General features: G+C 47.1%; 1 long non-coding RNA gene across 1 annotated transcript; it reads left to right on the top strand.

Moving 5' to 3' along the window:
* Window positions 1-7,674: 7,674 nt before the first annotated feature.
* LOC133214649 (uncharacterized) lies at window positions 7,675-10,461 on the top strand. The gene is made up of 3 exons (XR_009726183.1): window positions 7,675-7,910; window positions 9,746-10,013; window positions 10,077-10,461. It is a non-coding gene; the product is annotated as an uncharacterized LOC133214649 (long non-coding RNA).
* Window positions 10,462-16,869: the final 6,408 nt, after the last annotated feature.

The raw sequence follows: 16,869 nt of genomic DNA, 5'->3' as shown, positions 1-16,869 counted from the left end.
TAGCGTAGCTACGAAGCGAGTGCGGAGTCCCGATCCGCGGTTCCGTGTTCTCCGCGAGGAGAGCGGCCGGAGACAGACAAGGTGTTTTTGTTTTGTGTTCTGTTTCGGCGTCCCGATCCGCGGTTCCGTGTTCTCCGCGAGGAGAGCGGGCGGGGACGGACAAAGTGTCTTCTGTGTTGTGTCTAAATGTTTTGTGTGTGTATATGTCTGTCGTTGCTGTTAAAAGATTACAGTGCTTAAGCGGTGGGGGAGCAGTAGACAAAAGTAAACTGCTGCTACTGGTGGGGGGGTGTTAAGAAGAGTTCCCTCTGCGCCCCAGTGGCTGTATAACAGAAGTATAACCTCTAATGTCTATAATCCTACTCTTGAGACCTGAACTTTACACTCGGTACCAGAGGCTTGTAGCCTCACATATGGGTGCATAATAACTTTTGAATAGTGGAACCTGCCGTGGACACTAGGACAGTGTAAATTTTGATGGAACCGAAACTGTGATCTAACAACAGGGGAGTTGATCTGCAGAGCCCAAAGGTATCATTTTACTGAACCCCCTGAGAATATCATAAAATTCGTGTGTAGGTGCTCTCATATTTTTTAAGTGCATTTGCAGAGCACTGGGAAAGAGAAGCTGCAGAGATTTGTAAAAGACTGTTTGAAATGGGAGCCAGTCAAAACAAGGGAATTCTGAAGAAAAGGCCATTGGGTTACATTTTGGCACACTGGAAAGAACTGGGAGGGTCTTCTGGGGGCTCGGTAAACAAGAAAACATTGATAAAATATTGTAACCAATGGTGGCCTTTATATACTTTGGAAGATCAGGAGAAATGGCCTAAAAATGGAACTCTGAATTATAATACGTTGTTACAATGAATGTTGGTTTTGAGGTTGCCAGGAAAATGGGATTAAGTGCTGTATACAGATATGTTTTTCACTGTGGGAGATCACCCGGAGTGGCAGGCAGAATGTGAAATTAATATAGCTCTGCCAGATCCCTAATTTTGGCTCTGGAAAAGGACAAGGAAAAACTGGAAGCTAAGCTGGAGAGATGTTGTTTGGCCTGGGATAATGGGGAATGATGTTTGAAAGTTATAAATAGGAAAATTATGTATCACAGATACTTCTGAGAGAAGCACCCTCTGTATCTGCCCTATCGGATATTGATAAGGAGGAGGAGATTGCTGTCACCTGCGACAAGCAGCACATTCACATTCAGAGTTAAGAAGGGGTTAAACCAGAAGTGCTGCTGCAGCGGCAGGCATCTGAAACCTGAAAGGGGGGGAGCTCGCGAAGCTCCTGTGTTGTTTGAGCACCGGATGGGTGCTGGGGCAGGCAAACAAGTGGGAACAGACATGTTGACAGACGGGACTGAGGGGTTGTTGAATAAATGTGGACAGAAGTGCTTTGAAACTGATGGAGGAGGAATGTCAGGCAAAGGTGGGGGAAGTGGGTTCTTCTCCTATGGGATCGGATCGGTGTGTGTGTGCTGTGGGGAGTTTTGAACGTTGGAAGTGAGACTGCCCTGCGGGGAGAGAGTGCCATGGGGTGGCTCCGGTGGCTGAATTGGAACTAGACTGACAAGGGACCTGGGGAATCCTCCCTAGCGGATCCACTGGTTACATTAAAACTAGGGACTAGAGGAAATAAAGTGGAATTTTTAGTAGACACTGGGGCAACATATTCGGTTCTGAATAAGGCATTGATACCTGTAGGGGGAGACTATGTTACTGTAAAAGGGGCAACTGGCCAAAGTGAAAAAACATATTTTTGTAAGACACTGAAATACCAATTGGGAAAGCAATGGGACATTCATAAATTTTTATATATGCCTAATGCCCCAAAGGCTCTCCTGGGGAGAGATTTGTTGGAACAATTGGGGGCCACTATTACCTTCAAAGAAGGCGAGATCACCTTGAAAGTAAATGATCAGCAGTACATAGAAATGTTAAGCTTAGAACTGATCACACACCAGACAGAAGAGAAGGTTAGGGAAGATATATTTGATCAAGTATTCCCGGGAGTATGGGCTACAAACATACCCGGGAAAGCCAGAAATGCACCCCTGATACAGATTAAGCTCAAGGAGGGAAAACAACCAGTTAGGATTAAACAGTACTCTCTAAGAAAAGAAGATAGGGAGGAAATTTGTCCAATAATTGCAGTTACCCCTATCTTACCAGTCCGTAAGCCTGATGGATCATATCGGGTGGTACAGGACTTGAGAGCTGTCAACAAGATTACTGAAGATCTTTACCCGGTGGTAGCAAATCCATACACGCTACTGACTTGCTTAATTCCAGAACTAACTTGGTTTACTGTTTTAGATCTAAAGGACGCCTTCTTTTGCCTCCCTCTCCATGAAGCCAGTCAGAAAATTTTTGCATTTGAATGGGAAAACCCCAAAAGTGGGCGCAAAACCCAGCTCACATGGACGGTGCTGCCTCAGGGATTTAAGAACAGTCCCACTTTGTTTGGAGAACAACTTGCCAAAGACTTAGAATCATGGGAAGCCCCACCGGAGGAAGGAAGAATACTGCAGTACGTGGACGACATCCTAATTGCCACCCGGAAACTTGTGTGGCTTGGACGGTAAGCCTCTTAAATTTCTTGGGACTCCAGGGATATCTCATACAATGTCTGCCGTACTGGAAGTAAAAGGTGGACACTGACTTTCTCCTCAGAAATTTCTAGAGTATCAAGCCATCATGATAGAGCAGGATGATGTTGAGATTGTGGTAACTAACATTATCAATCCAGCCTCTTTCCTCAGTGGTAATGAAGGAGAACCTGTACACCATGATTGCCTGGAAACCATTGAGGCTGCCTATCCTAGTCGTCCAGATTTGAGGAGTATCCCTTTGGATAACACAGAAACCTGATTCACTGATGGGAGCAGTCATGTCATCAGCCTGAATATGCAGTTACCACCTGCAAAGAGGTAACAGAATCTGGACCTTTGCCTATAAACACTTCCGCACAGAAAGCAGAATTGATTGGAACGTCTACACAGACTCAAAATACGCAGTCGGAGTCGTACATGTGCATGGTGCTATTTGGAAGGAGAGAGGACTGTTAAATTCACAAGGGAAAAACATCAAACATGCACAGAAAATATTGAGACTATTGAAAGCAGTCCAATTGCCTGAGAAGGTGGCAATTGTGCACATCAAGGCACACCAGAAGGTGAGCTCTGAATTAGAAGAAGGAAATGAACTGGCGGACAGAGAGGCAAAAGAAGCAGCAAAAGGTGAGGTACCAACTGAAGGAGCATTGATCCCTGATGGGAAAGTTTCCTTAGAAGGTAAGCCAAATTATAATAAGGAAGATCAAAAATTGATTGCAGATCCAAATGGAATATTCAATGAAGAAGGGTGGGCCAATACACCACAAGGAAGGGTAATTGTTCCCTTCTCAATGTTATGGTCTTTAGTAAAGAATGTACATCAGAAAACACACTGGGGAGCCAAAACCTTACATAAACTTTTAATAGGCAACATTATGGCTAGAAAATTATATGCCACCATTCAACAGGTAACTCGCCAGTGTGATCTTTGCCTTAAGACAAATCCCAAAATTATACCCAAGCTCAAAATGGGTCAAATTGTAAAGGGTAATGGACCAGCACAGCAATGGCAGATTGATTTCACAGAACTGCCGAGAAAAGGGGGGTATAGATACTTGTTAATATTAACAGACACCTTTTCAGGTTGGCCAGAAGCCTTTCCAACTAGGAGTGCAAAGGCACGAGAAGTGACCAAAATACTGTTACAGGAGATAATACCACGCTTTGGAGTTCCAGCCATAATATCTTCAGACAGAGAGCCACATTTTATTTCAAATGTGGTACAGCAAGTAAGCAAATCTCTTGGAATTGATTGACAGCTTCATATCCCTTATCATCCACAATCAAGTGGACAAGTAGAAAAGATAAATCATTTAATCAAACAACAAATTGTGAAATTGGGCCAGGAGGCCAGGCTACCTTGGCCCCAAACCCTTCCACTGGCCTTGTTGAGAATTTGAACTAAACCAAGAGCACGAAAAGGACTGAGTCCTTTTGAAATTTTATATGGAAGGCCATATGGGGTTCAACAGGGAATGTCTCCCCAAGCGGGAGAAGAAACCATGAACACCTATATAATAGAGTTAGGAAAGCAGCTTACTAGAATTGAAAAACATGTGGCTGGAACTCGAAGCAGAGGGTTGGACAGCTCGGTACACAATATACAGCCTGGAGATTATGTGTATGTAAAGTCTTTCAAACCTACAGGAGATTATGATCTCGAGCCAAGGTGGAAAGGGCCATTCCAGGTGTTATTAACTACATTCACAGCTATGAAGATTAAGGAACAGAACGCCTGGATTCATCATACTCGAGTTAAGAAATCCCGGAAGACACCCTGGAGGGCAATCCAAACTGAAAATGAACTGAAACTAACGCTAATTCGTAACAAGTAACACTGCAAATTGATAAGACTGTATTGATGATATTTTTAACCTTCTTGTTTAAAGCTTTAATACTTTTCTCTTGTTTGCAATTATAACCAGCAAAAGGTCGAAGAATGATGAAAATAATTACAGGATTAACTGTGATTCTAGGGGTCACACAAAGTCTTGACAAAATGTTACCACTATTAGGAACAGAGACAAATGTTTGACTTACTTGGGCAAATAGAACTGGTGTTACTGATTTTTGTTTATTACTCACACAAGTAGGAAACCCATTCCAAACGTGTTTAAGCGGAGTTCCTTATCTAAGTATGGATGGGTGAGAAATGATTCAGTCTTGAACCTTACAATAGTAACTAAAGTAGTTAAGAGAACTTCAGGCGATTGGACAGTTGCATCTGTTCAGACAAGAGGAATTATAAAAGGACTAAATCATTCAACCATCCCAATTCAGGAACTCCGACTTCTGGGGTCTGACCAAAGTAATCAGCTGTATAACATTCAATTCTTGGTCAGATCAGAAAATCCAGAAACTAAAGTGAGACTAATAGGAAAGATTAGTATCATAATGTTACCTAGCATATTGTCTTGGGTCTTCTCCTTCACTCCCATATGATGTTATCACCCCCTAAGGCACTACCCCCAGGTTACTTCTTGATATGCGGAGACCGTGCATGGCCAGGAATACCCTCTAAGCCGCATGGGAGACCATGCTATTTAGGAAAATTGTCCTTGTTTGCAGCTTCCAAAAAACATGTAATCCAAACCCTACGAGAAGACCTTCATAGGAATAAAAGATCTATTAACCAATTAGGCCCTAAATGTGACCCCACATTAAAGATTTGGGGCCATACAAAGCGATTCTTTGCTGCACTGCTTTTACTAAACGTAGCAGCTGGAAAAGCATTGGCAGATATTCATCGCCTCGCATGTTGGACAGCACAACAGCTGCTACAGACGTAGATAGTGTACACAACACGCCTCCTTACAAAATAGGGCAGCTATAGACTTTCTCTTACTAGCCCATGGTCATGGATGCGAAGATTTTGAAGGTATGTGTTGTATGAACTTAACAGACCATTCAAAATCTATCTATGCCAAATTACAAGAGCTACAGGAAAACACGAAGAAATTGCAAGTTGATGGAGGGTTGGATGACTGGTTGAAGTTGGATTTGGGATTACAGGGTGGACTAAGGAGGTAATCAAACAAGGGATTTGGATTCTCTGGCTGTAGTTCTTTTAGTCGTTAATGACAATTCCATGCTTAATCCAATGTGTATCGAATATGTTTCGCAAATCCATTGAAGGCACCTGGGTATCTCTTAAGTAAAAGAATTTACTTATGTTATGAAAAGGGGGGGGAATTGAAACTGATGTGGCCTATTGTGTACAGGGGGGGGGGTTGTACAAGGGGGTTAGACAAAATGTACAGGGGGGGGTTGTAGCAAGGGGGTTAGACAAAACTGTACAGATACTGCTTAAGTCATAGCTGGTTTAACAAGCTCGGCAGATGTCTTATCAGGCAGTACCCAGGACAGAGCCTCCTAATGAGGAGAATAGTTGTACAAGGAGTACTGCTTAAGTCATAGCTGGCTTGACAAGCTCAGCAGGTGCCTTATCACGGCAGTACTAAGATAAAAGCTTCCTAACGAAGGGAATAGCTCATTAAACCAGATTGGACATAGACCCAGACCCATCCAGCTCCTGAAAAGAGCATGCGAGAGGACCAGAGGTAAAAAGTTCAAGCCTGAGGAAGACTCGTTTACTTCATCTTGAAGACCCCTACCCACAAGAGGAAGAGTACTTACTTCATCTGAAGACCCCTGCCCAAGACCACCAGGAGGCACTGCACATGCGTACAGAGCCTTTTAGCTCATTATAATACGAAGCGGGGATAGAATATGAATATGTATAGGCGTATTGTGCAACCTAAACAGGATAAATGTAAAAGGAAAATGGCACTGAGGTACGCATGCCTTTTGGAGGACCAATCCCCCGTGCGTCTTCAGCTGAATAAAGCATACCTACTTTACAACTTTAACGAAGTTGTGGAGTCTGTTCCGCTATCAATGAAGGCTGAGGCCTTGTCCTTGAGCTGCCGCAGGCAGAGGTGGCAGCTCCAGCTGCCTGTGGGGGGGGCACACACAAAGAGGGGAGGTACCCCCAAAGTGCCACCTCCACCCCCCATTGACCCCCCTTACACTGACCTTTGGGGGGGATTGGCCATCGGGGGCTCAGGCAGTACCTGGAGTACCCCCAGTTGCAGTCGTCGCAGAACAGCAGCTGGTCCTGGGTAGGGGGGGGTGATTTGGTGGAGTTTGGGTGGTTTTGGGGTGCAAGGGGTGGTTTGGGGGTGATTTAGGGTGCGTTCGGGTGATTTAGAGGTAGTTTTGCATTGTTTTGGGCTGGGTTTGGTATGATTAGGAGTGGGTTTGGGGTGATTTAGGGGTGGTTTGGGGTTGATTTGGGGGAATTGGGTGGTTTTGGGGTGCAAGGGGTGGTTTGGGGTGGTTTTAGGTAGATTTGGGGTGGGTTTGGGTTGATTTGGGGTGATTTGGGGTGGTTTTGGGGTGATTTAGGGGTGGGTTTGTGTTGATTTGGGGTGGTTTAGAGGTGGGTTTGTGTTGATTTTCCTGAACAGAAAAAGGACATGGATCTGTTGGAACAAGTCCAGAGGAGGCCACGAGGATGCTCAGGGGCTGGAGCAGCTCCCATCTGAAGATCGGCTGAGAAAGTTGGGGCTGTTCAACCTGGAGAAGAGAAGGCTGCGGGGAGACCTCATAGCATCCTTCCAGTATCTGAAGGGGGCTATAGGGATGCTGGGGAGGGACTCTTCATTAGGGACTGTAGTGATAGGACAAGGGGTAATGGGTTAAAACTGAAATGGGGCAAGTTTAGATGGGATATAAGGAGGGAATTCTTTCCTGTGAGGGTGGTGAGGCACTGGAATGGGTGCCCAGGGAGGTTGTGAATGCTCCATCCCTGGCAGTGTTCAAGGCCAGGCTGGGCGAGGCCTTGGGTGAGATGGTTTAGTGTGAGGTGTCCCTGCCCGTAGCAGGGGGTTGGAACTGGGTGACCTTAAGGTGCTTTCCAACCCGAACTACTCTATGATTCTATGACCCATCACCCCCCAGCGCAAGCTACAGGCACAAAGCAGGGACCCCCCCCCCCAGCCCAGGTGAGCCCCCACAACTAGGATTGTCCCCCCCAATATTGGGCCACCCCATCTTTATGCAGGGGGTGTACCCACATCCCCTTTCTAACCATGAGCTTCCATCCTCTTCCTCATAGCTCCAGCCCATGGATGGGGTATCGTGGCTATGGCACCCCTGAAACTGAAGCCCCCCGAGGGGGGACCCAGCTCTCGGCTTCCATCCCCACATCCTTCTTTTCCAAGCAGCTGCTCAGGAGTAAACAAGGCACGGGCTGGAAAAGGGCTGAGGAGAAGCCTGAGCCCCAAAAGTGGGTGCTTGGGGGGGGGCTAGGATCTGTAAAAGTGCGTGCTAGGGAGCAGGACCCAATAGTAGGTGCTGGGGAGGTAGGACCATAAAAGGAGGTGATGGGGTGATGATGTTGGGTGATAGAATCATAGAATAGTTAGGGTTGGAAAGGACCTTAATATCATCAAGTTCCAACCCCCCTGCCATGGGCAGGGACACCTTGCTCTAAACCATATTACCCAAGGCCTCGTCCAACCTGGCCTTGAACAGTGCCAGGGATGGAGCATTCACAGCCTCCCTGGGCACCCATTGCAGTGCCTCACCACCCTAGCAGGGAAGAATTTCCTCCTTATATCCAATCTAAACTTGCCCTGTTTAAGTTTTAACCCATTACCCCTTGTCCTACCACTACAGTCCCTAATGAAGAGTCCCTCCCCAGCATCCCTATAGCCCCCTTCAGATATTGGAAGGATGCTATGAGGTCTCCCCGCAGCCTTCTCTCCAACCTGGCCTTGAACAGTGCCAGGGATGGAGCATTCACAACCTCCCTGGGCACCCATTCCAGTGCCTCACCACCCTAGCAGGGAAGAATTTCCTCCTTATATCCAATCTAAACTTGCCCTGTTTAAGTTTTAACCCATTACCCCTTGTCCTACCACTACAGTCCCTAATGAAGAGTCCCTCCCCAGCATCCCTATAGCCCCCTTCAGATATTGGAAGGATGCTATGAGGTCTCCCCGCAGCCTTCTCTTCTCCAGGCTGAACAGCCCCAACTTTCTCAGCCGATCTTCAGATGGGAGGTGCTCCAGTCCCCTGATCATCCTCGTGGCCTCCTCTGGACTTGTTCCAACAGCTCCATGTCCTTTTTATGTTGAGGACACCAGAACTGCACACAATACTCCAAGTGAGGTCTCACGAGAGCAGAATAAAGGGGCAGGATCACCTCCTCCGACCTGCTGGTCACGCTCCTTTTGATGCAGCCCAGGATACGGTTGCTTTCTGGGCTGCAAGTGCACACTGAAGCCGGCTCATGTTCATTTTCTCATCAACTATGTTGTTTTTCATGTGCCTTAGCATGCCTTCCAGGAGAATCTGCTCCAAGATTTTGCCAGGCACAGAGGTGAGACTGACTGGTCTGTAATTCCCCGGGTCATCCATTTTCCCCTTCTTGAAAATGGGGGTTATATTTCCCTTTTTCCAGTCGTCGGGAACTTCACCTGACTGCCATGATCTACCAAATATGATGGCCAGCGGCTTAGCAACTGCATTTGCCAGCTCCTTCAGGACCCGCGGATGGATTTCATCAGGATGAAATGATGGGGATGACGATGATGGGGTGATTTTGGGTGATGTTGGAGCTCATGGGGGGTCCCACCTCCATGTCTCCCCCCACCTATGGTCCCAGGCAGTGGAGGCCTGTTGAAGTGATGGGATCATGATGTTGGATTGATGACGTTGGGGTGATGTTGGGATGATGATGATGATGTGTGATTTTGGGCATGATGATGATGATGATGATGTTGGGATGATGATGATGTTGGGATGATGATGGGGTGATGGTGGGATGATGAGGTTGGGCTGACAATGTTGGGATGATGGTGCTGGGACCATGATGTTGGGGGTGATGATGATGGGTGATTTTGGGGGTGATTATGGGAATATGATGTTGGGGATGAAATTGGGCTGATGATAGGGTGATGTTGGGTTGATGTTGAGGTGATGTTTGGATAGGGATGATGATGATGATGAAGATGGGAATGATGATGTTGGGGTGATAATGATGGGGTGATGTTGGGGTGATGATTATGGAGTGATATGGGGACCCAGGGGGGGTCCCGTCTCCATTTCCCCTCCCAGGCAGGTGGAGGCCCCCCCCAAGAACGTCTTTGGGCAGCCCCTGCTTCAGGTGTTGCTGTGGGACCTCCGCTCCCCTGCACAGGAGCTACAAGTCCACCGTCAAGGATGACCTCAAGAAGCTCATCATCACGGACACCACCAGCCTGGAGCAGGAGCGTGCCCCGGTGAGCCGGGAATGCCATGGCCAAGGGGCCTCCAAACACAACCAGGGGGGCCAATCATGAACAGTGGGGCCCAACCATAACCAATGGGGCCTCAACCATGACCAGTAGGGCTCCAAATGTGACTAATGGGGGTTCAACCATGACCAGTGTGGTCCAATCATGACCAGTTGGGGTCCAGCCATGACCAGTGGGGGTTCAACCATGACCAATGGGGTCCAACCATGACCAGGGATGGTTCAACCACGACCAGTGGGGGTCCAACCATGACCAATGGGGCTTCAACCACAACCATGTGCTCACCCCCTCTTTCCCCCCCCAGACCCCCCCCAAGGGGCTCCTGAGGACCCTGTCAGATGAAAGCCTTTGTGATGGGCGCTGGGACCTCGCTTACACCAGTGGGAGCCCAGTGCTGGAACCTGAGGGGGGCTTTGGAAGCACGTACCCCTCCAGCACCCTGCCCAAGCGCCGCCAGCACCCAGCCACCACCAGCGGGGGCCTCCATGACAAGAAGGCTGAGTGCTGGAATCATGGGATGGGTTGGGATAGGAAGGAGCTGGAATCATCCAGATCCAAGGATTCGGAGAAAACTGCAGGAACAAACTCGCCACCAAAGGTTTCAAGCTGACAAGCAGGTATTCTTTATTGCAGAGCCAGGAGACACGGGGGATGGCTCCCCCTAACATGTGTCCCCAGTGGCCACACAAGCCGTCCTTTTATAGTCCCTGGGCATACATACATATTCATGAGGCTACGTACGGATTCCATCATTTTCCAGAGAGTTCCCCGCATGCGCACACAATTGTGGTGGTGGTCTCTGAGGTCGGTTACTTCTTCCAACGATCTTCATCACTTCTGGCAGCCTCTGAAGCACGCGCAGTAGATGCTCATACCAGTTTCATTGGTTCGTTAGCACCAGAGACATAATAATCCTCCCGTCCTCCTACTTATCCGTTAAACTGCAGCCCACCCTGGACACCTGCGGTTCCAGATACTCCTTATCCCTGTGTCCTGTTCTTCCTGACTGTTTTTCTTAAAACTATGCCAACTGTAACGATTTATCTTGTGAGAATTCTCACTGTTCTCTAGCTGTACTCTGGTTTTTTTCTCTAAGCATCCTGCACCTCAGTAATTTTCCATTGCTGCTGTTACAGAGCCATCAAACTTAACATTACTTAAAACTACTTATAAAGGTTTCTATATTCCATTTTGTGATTTTGTGCACCTTTGTCTCAGGCTGAGGCCTTCCTATAGGGCTGAGGCTTCCCTATAGGGCTCCCCCCCACCCCCATACACCCCCTTTGCCCCCCCATATCCCTGGGGGGGGGAACGGACCATACCATTCAAGGCAATAAGGGGGTGCAGGAGCCCCCCCCAGCCCCTCATTTAGAGGCCAAATCCTTAATAATAAAAATTAATAATATGCTAATTAGTAATTAGGCTCTTCCAGCACTTTCTCCCCCTCCCCCCCCCCCGCAAGCAAAGTATTTCCTAGTGGAAAGCAATGGGTTTAACCCCCACTCCTTGACACCCCCCCCTTTATAAATCACTATGTTTGTATAAATGGCGCCTTTCCAACCCCAAATCTTGCCTTTTTCTACCCATTTTCTCCACGGGGGGGGGGGGGAGAGGCCTCACTGTGACCCCCCCATTGGGCCCCCCCAAATCATTCCCCCCCCATTGTGTATATTATTTTATACGTCCCCATGATCTTACTCGATCCCCCCACCAGGTTTGATGCTGAGGGGAATAAAACAGCTGCCCCCCCTCCCCCGCCAGTGGTTTGTTCCATCAGGGAGGGGTAGAAAAGAGGGGTTGTGACCATTTTGGGGGGGGGGGGGGGGGGGGCATTTGAGGTCCTGGGGACCCAGTTTGGATGGGTTTCCCCCATTTTGGGGCTGTCCCATTTTGGGGTGCTGGGGTCCCATTTTGGGGTGCCTACCCCATTTTTGGGTACTGGGTCCAGTTTGAAGGGTTTCCCCCATTTTGAGGTGCCACCCGCAATTTTGGGGTACTGGGGTCCAGTTTAAGGGGTTTCCCCCAATTTGGGGTGTCCCCCCCAATTTGGGGTGCTAGGGTCACAGTTTGAAGGGGTTTCTCCCGTTTGGGGGTGTCTGCTCCTCATTTTGGGGTGTCCCCCATTTTGGGGTGCTGGGGTCTCAATTTGAAGGGGTTTCCCCCATTTTGGGATGCTGGGGTCTCATTTTCAATGGGTTTCCCCCATTTTGGTGTCCCCCCATTTTGGGGTGCTGGAGTCTCAGTTTCAGGGGGTTTCCCCCTTTCTGATGTCCCCACATTTTGGGGTGCTGGAGTCTCATTATCAGGGGGTTTCCCCCATTTTGGGGTGCCCCCCCATTTTGGGCTGCTGGGGTCTCACTTTCAAGGGGTCACCCCCATTTTGGTGTCCCCCCATTTTGGGGTGCTGGGGGCTCAGTTTTGAGGGGTTTCCCCCATTTTGGGGTGTCCCCCCCATTTGAGGCATTGGATGCCCCCATTTTGGGTACTGGGGGGTGCCCCCCCCTTCTATGATACTGGGGTCCCCCTTTTGTGCTCAATGAGCCCGCCCACGGGAGGGGGAGGGGCATGGTCAAGCCAGATGGGGAGGGCTCTGATTGGCTGGACGTCCTGGGGGGGCGCGGCTTTATCCAGTGGGCGGTACCAAGAGGCAGAGCAAGGGGGACTGCACCGGGGTACCCGGGTGCACTCAATGGAAGCTGGGGGGGGGGGGGGGAGGGATTCCGATGCCGATGCGTGCCTTTTAGCGTTATAATGGACCAAATTCCTTTGGGAACACCGTTTCCTGCCCCAGCGCCACCCCCTTTGCTGATCCATGGAAGCAGGGAAGCCCGGAAGGAATCACTTCATCTTCATTGCGGGATAACGGGAATCATGTTCGGAGACTGTGCTGCCTGGATGCTGTTGATGGAGAGCAGGGAATGGGACGGCGGAGGCGATGCCCTTCAGTCTCCGGAGCTCCTAGGTCCAGGTTTGTCTCCGCCGTTCTTTTCCCTAAGGAAAACTGCGCCATTCCTAGCGGAAGAGTGCCCGCAGGCGGTATCCCAGGCTCCACTGCTCCGGTGTGCTCCGGAGGATGAGCAGGGTCTGAGCTGTCAGGGAACGGATGCCGGGATCGCCCTCATCCAGCAGCGCTTCCAGGGCTGTGATCCAAAGATACCGGGATGAGCCCCCCATAGCCCCCAGCATCCCCCCAGCCCCTGCTCCCTCCTCACCTCTGCAGATCTCCTGCAGCTTCCTTGGGCTTTTCCCTCGTAGAGGCCGCGCAGCCAGTCCTGGGCACAGGGATCCATTGGGATCATTCAGTATCCATTTGGATCCATCAGCATCCATCAGGAATGCAGCGGTGGGGACCGGGATTGGGACCGCAGGGGCTCACCAATGAACCTGACGGCTGCCTCTTGCAGGGGGACCTGAGCATCCTGCAGGTACCGCAGGCTCTGGTGCAGGTATCCTTGAGCCCTCCTCCTGCTCCGCTCCAGCTGCAGAGGGAATGGGATGCTACAGAACTCCCCCATTGGCTGCAGCAGTCCCACATCCAGATGTGGGATGGGCAGAGCGGACGGGAAAGGGAGCCTTGGGTCTGGATGGAGGAACCCAATCCTCAGCATCGTGGAAAGGACCTTAAGATCATCCAATTCCAACCCCAATGCCATGGGGTGGGATGCAGGGACCCGCTCTTCAGCATCATAGAAAAGGCCTTAAGATCATCCATTGCCGTGGGTCCTCAGGTCTGGTGGCCATAGGGATCAAGCCCTCAAGGCTGGTACCTGTCTCTCAAGGGCACGTTGAGGACCATGCTGATCAGCAATGCCCTCGGGTGCTTGCTGACCATCAGGATGAGGAGCTGGGCAGGGGGAGAAGCCGCGGGTGAGCCCCGGAGCTTCCATTGCAGCTCCCGCTGAGCATCACCGCGGGGCGGGCAGGGGTGGAGGCAGCGGCACGGGAAGGGATGCAGGGGCTGAGGGCTTGGTCCCCTCGCTGTGGGTGATGCCCCGGCCGCAAGGACCAAGGCACTGCCCCGCTTCCAGGGCTGGGCTGGAGCTGGCGGTGACAATCAATGCCTCAGCACTGCCCCTGCCCTGGGGCTGCAGGGGCTTGGGGTCCTTTCCAACTCAGCCCGCTCTGTGCTGCTGTGGTTGCGGTGTACGGGTACATACATGTGAATAGGGATAGAGCCATAGAGCTGAATAGATACATGGTGGGTCTAAATACCATAGAAATATCACAGAAAAATAATTATTATAATTAGAGATACAGATATATAAATATAGATCTAAATAAAAAATAAATATATGGATATATTAAACAGATATACATACTATAAATATCGATATTAATGTACGTAAATATTAAAATGAAATTATAAATAAAATATTAATATAAATGTCTACACTAAAATATTGATATTAATATTAACATCAGTATTAATGCATCAATTTTAGTATATCCATAGACTTAAATATTGATATTATATTAATATTCATTAATATATTGCTAGTATTAATTCATTAATAATAATTATGAAAAGAATATAGATGTACAGATATAAGTATAAATATACATAGATATCTAAATATATAAGTAGATACAAGTATATATTCATATATACATTTATATACATACATACACACACGTATATGTACATATATTTACATATATACACCTAGACATACATATACATATGTATACATATATACACACCTATATATACATATCTATACTCAATAAAGTTTGGGTTTGGGGTCATTTAGGAGTACCGGCAATGCTGGGGGTGATGGAGGTGCCTGGGGTTGGTTGGATTTTTGGGGTACCATGGGGAGCGGAGGGGAGGGGAGGGGAGGGGAGGGGAGAGGAGAGGAGAGGAGAGGAGAGGAGAGGAGAGGAGAGGAGAGGAGAGGAGAGGAGAGGAGAGGAGAGGAGAGGAGAGGAGAGGAGAGGAGAGGAGAGGAGAGGAGAGGAAGAGGAGAGGAGAGGAGAGGAAGAGGAAGAGGAGGATGAAATGAAATTCAATGAGATTACATCAAATGAACATGAAATGAAATAAAATGAAATTAAATTATATGATACAATATGAAATGAAATGCAATTAAATTAAATCAAAGTAAACTATGATAAAATGTAATGATATCACATAAAATGATAGGACATGAAAGGGAAATGAAATAAAGTGATATATAATAGGATAGGATATTATATGGTATGATATGATAGATTGTGACATGATATAAAATGTGATATGGTATTACATGATAGAATATTTTTGAGATGATGGGGAGAGAAAATGAGGAGGAGGAGAAATGAAACCAAATGCAATGAAATGGAAATGAAATGAAATTATATGATCTGATATGACACTATAACATGATGTAACATGATATAACATGATAAAACATCATATGTTACATGATATGATACAAGATATGCTGTGAGATGGGGAGGGTGAAATGAAATTAAACAAAATGACATCGAATGGACATGAAATGGAAATAAAATGCAATGAAATGAAACGAAATTAAATATAATCATATTATGTGGTACGGTATGGCACGGCATGGCATGCATGATATGCTATGACAGAGAAGATACGCTATGATATGCTTTGATAGGGTTTGCTATTCTATGATATGCTATAATATGATGTATGATATGGTGGTGTGGTATCGTGTGGTATGACATGATCAGATATGATAGATTATGATATGATAAAATATGTTATGATAAAATATGATACGATATGATACCATATGACATTACATAATATTTTTGGAGAGGAGAGAAAATGACAAGGGTGAAATGGAATTAAATGCAATGAAATGGAAATAAAATGAAATTATATGATCTGATATAACGCTATAACGTGATGTAACATGATATAACACCGTAAAACATCATATGTTACATGATATAATACAAGATACGCTAAGAGATGAGGAGGATGAAATGAAATCAAACAAAATGACATCAAACGGACATAAAATGGAAATGAAATGAAATGAAACGAAATGAAATTATACCATATGATACAGTACGGTACAGCATGGTATTCATGATATGCTATGGTAGAGAAGATATGGTATGATATGCTTTGATAGGGTTTGCTATTCTACGATATGCTGTAATAGGATACGTGATATGATGGTGTGGTATAGTGTGGTACAATATGATAAAATATGATACGATCAGATATGATACGACAATGTTTTTTGAGAGGAGAGAAAATTACAAGGATGAAATGAAATAAAATCCAGTGAAATACAAATGAAATGCAATGATATATAACATGATATGACGCTGTAACATAATTTAACATATACAACATGATAAAACATAATGTGGCATATGGTATGATACAAGATATGCTATGCTATGGTTTGATAAGGTATATGCTATGAGATGCTATAATATGCTCTATGATACAATATCATATTCTACAGCATATGATGAGGGGAGGAGAGATGACATGGACTGGGATGGGATGGGATGGAATGGGGTGCATTGGGATGGGATGGGATAGAATAGGATGCATTGGGATGAGATGGAATAGGGTGGGATGGGATGGGAAGGGATGCAATGCGACGAGATGAGATGAAATGGGATGCGATGAGATGTGATGAGAAGCAATGAGATCAGATGCGATGAGAAGAGAAGCGATGAGATGAGATGCGATGAGATGAGATGAGATGAGATGAGATGAGAAGAGAAGCGATGAGATGAGACGCGATGAGATGAGACGCGATGAGATGAGATGAGAAGAGATACGATGCGATGAGACGAGATGAGATGAGACGAGACGCGACGCGACGAGACGAAATGCGATGCGATGCGATGAGATGAGATGCGATGTGATGAGAAGAGACGAGATGAGATGCGATGAGATGAGAAGACATGAAATGCGATGAGATGAGATGAGAAGACATGAAATGCGATGAGATGAGATGAGATGAG

Source organism: Neopsephotus bourkii, unplaced genomic scaffold (assembly GCF_033783945.1).
Source record: "Neopsephotus bourkii isolate Nb327-2 ecotype Australia unplaced genomic scaffold, CSIRO-AGI_Nbou_v1 NB_918, whole genome shotgun sequence".
Classification (NCBI taxonomy): Eukaryota; Metazoa; Chordata; class Aves; order Psittaciformes; family Psittacidae; genus Neopsephotus; species Neopsephotus bourkii.
This window is presented reverse-complemented; position numbering and strand designations above follow the sequence as displayed.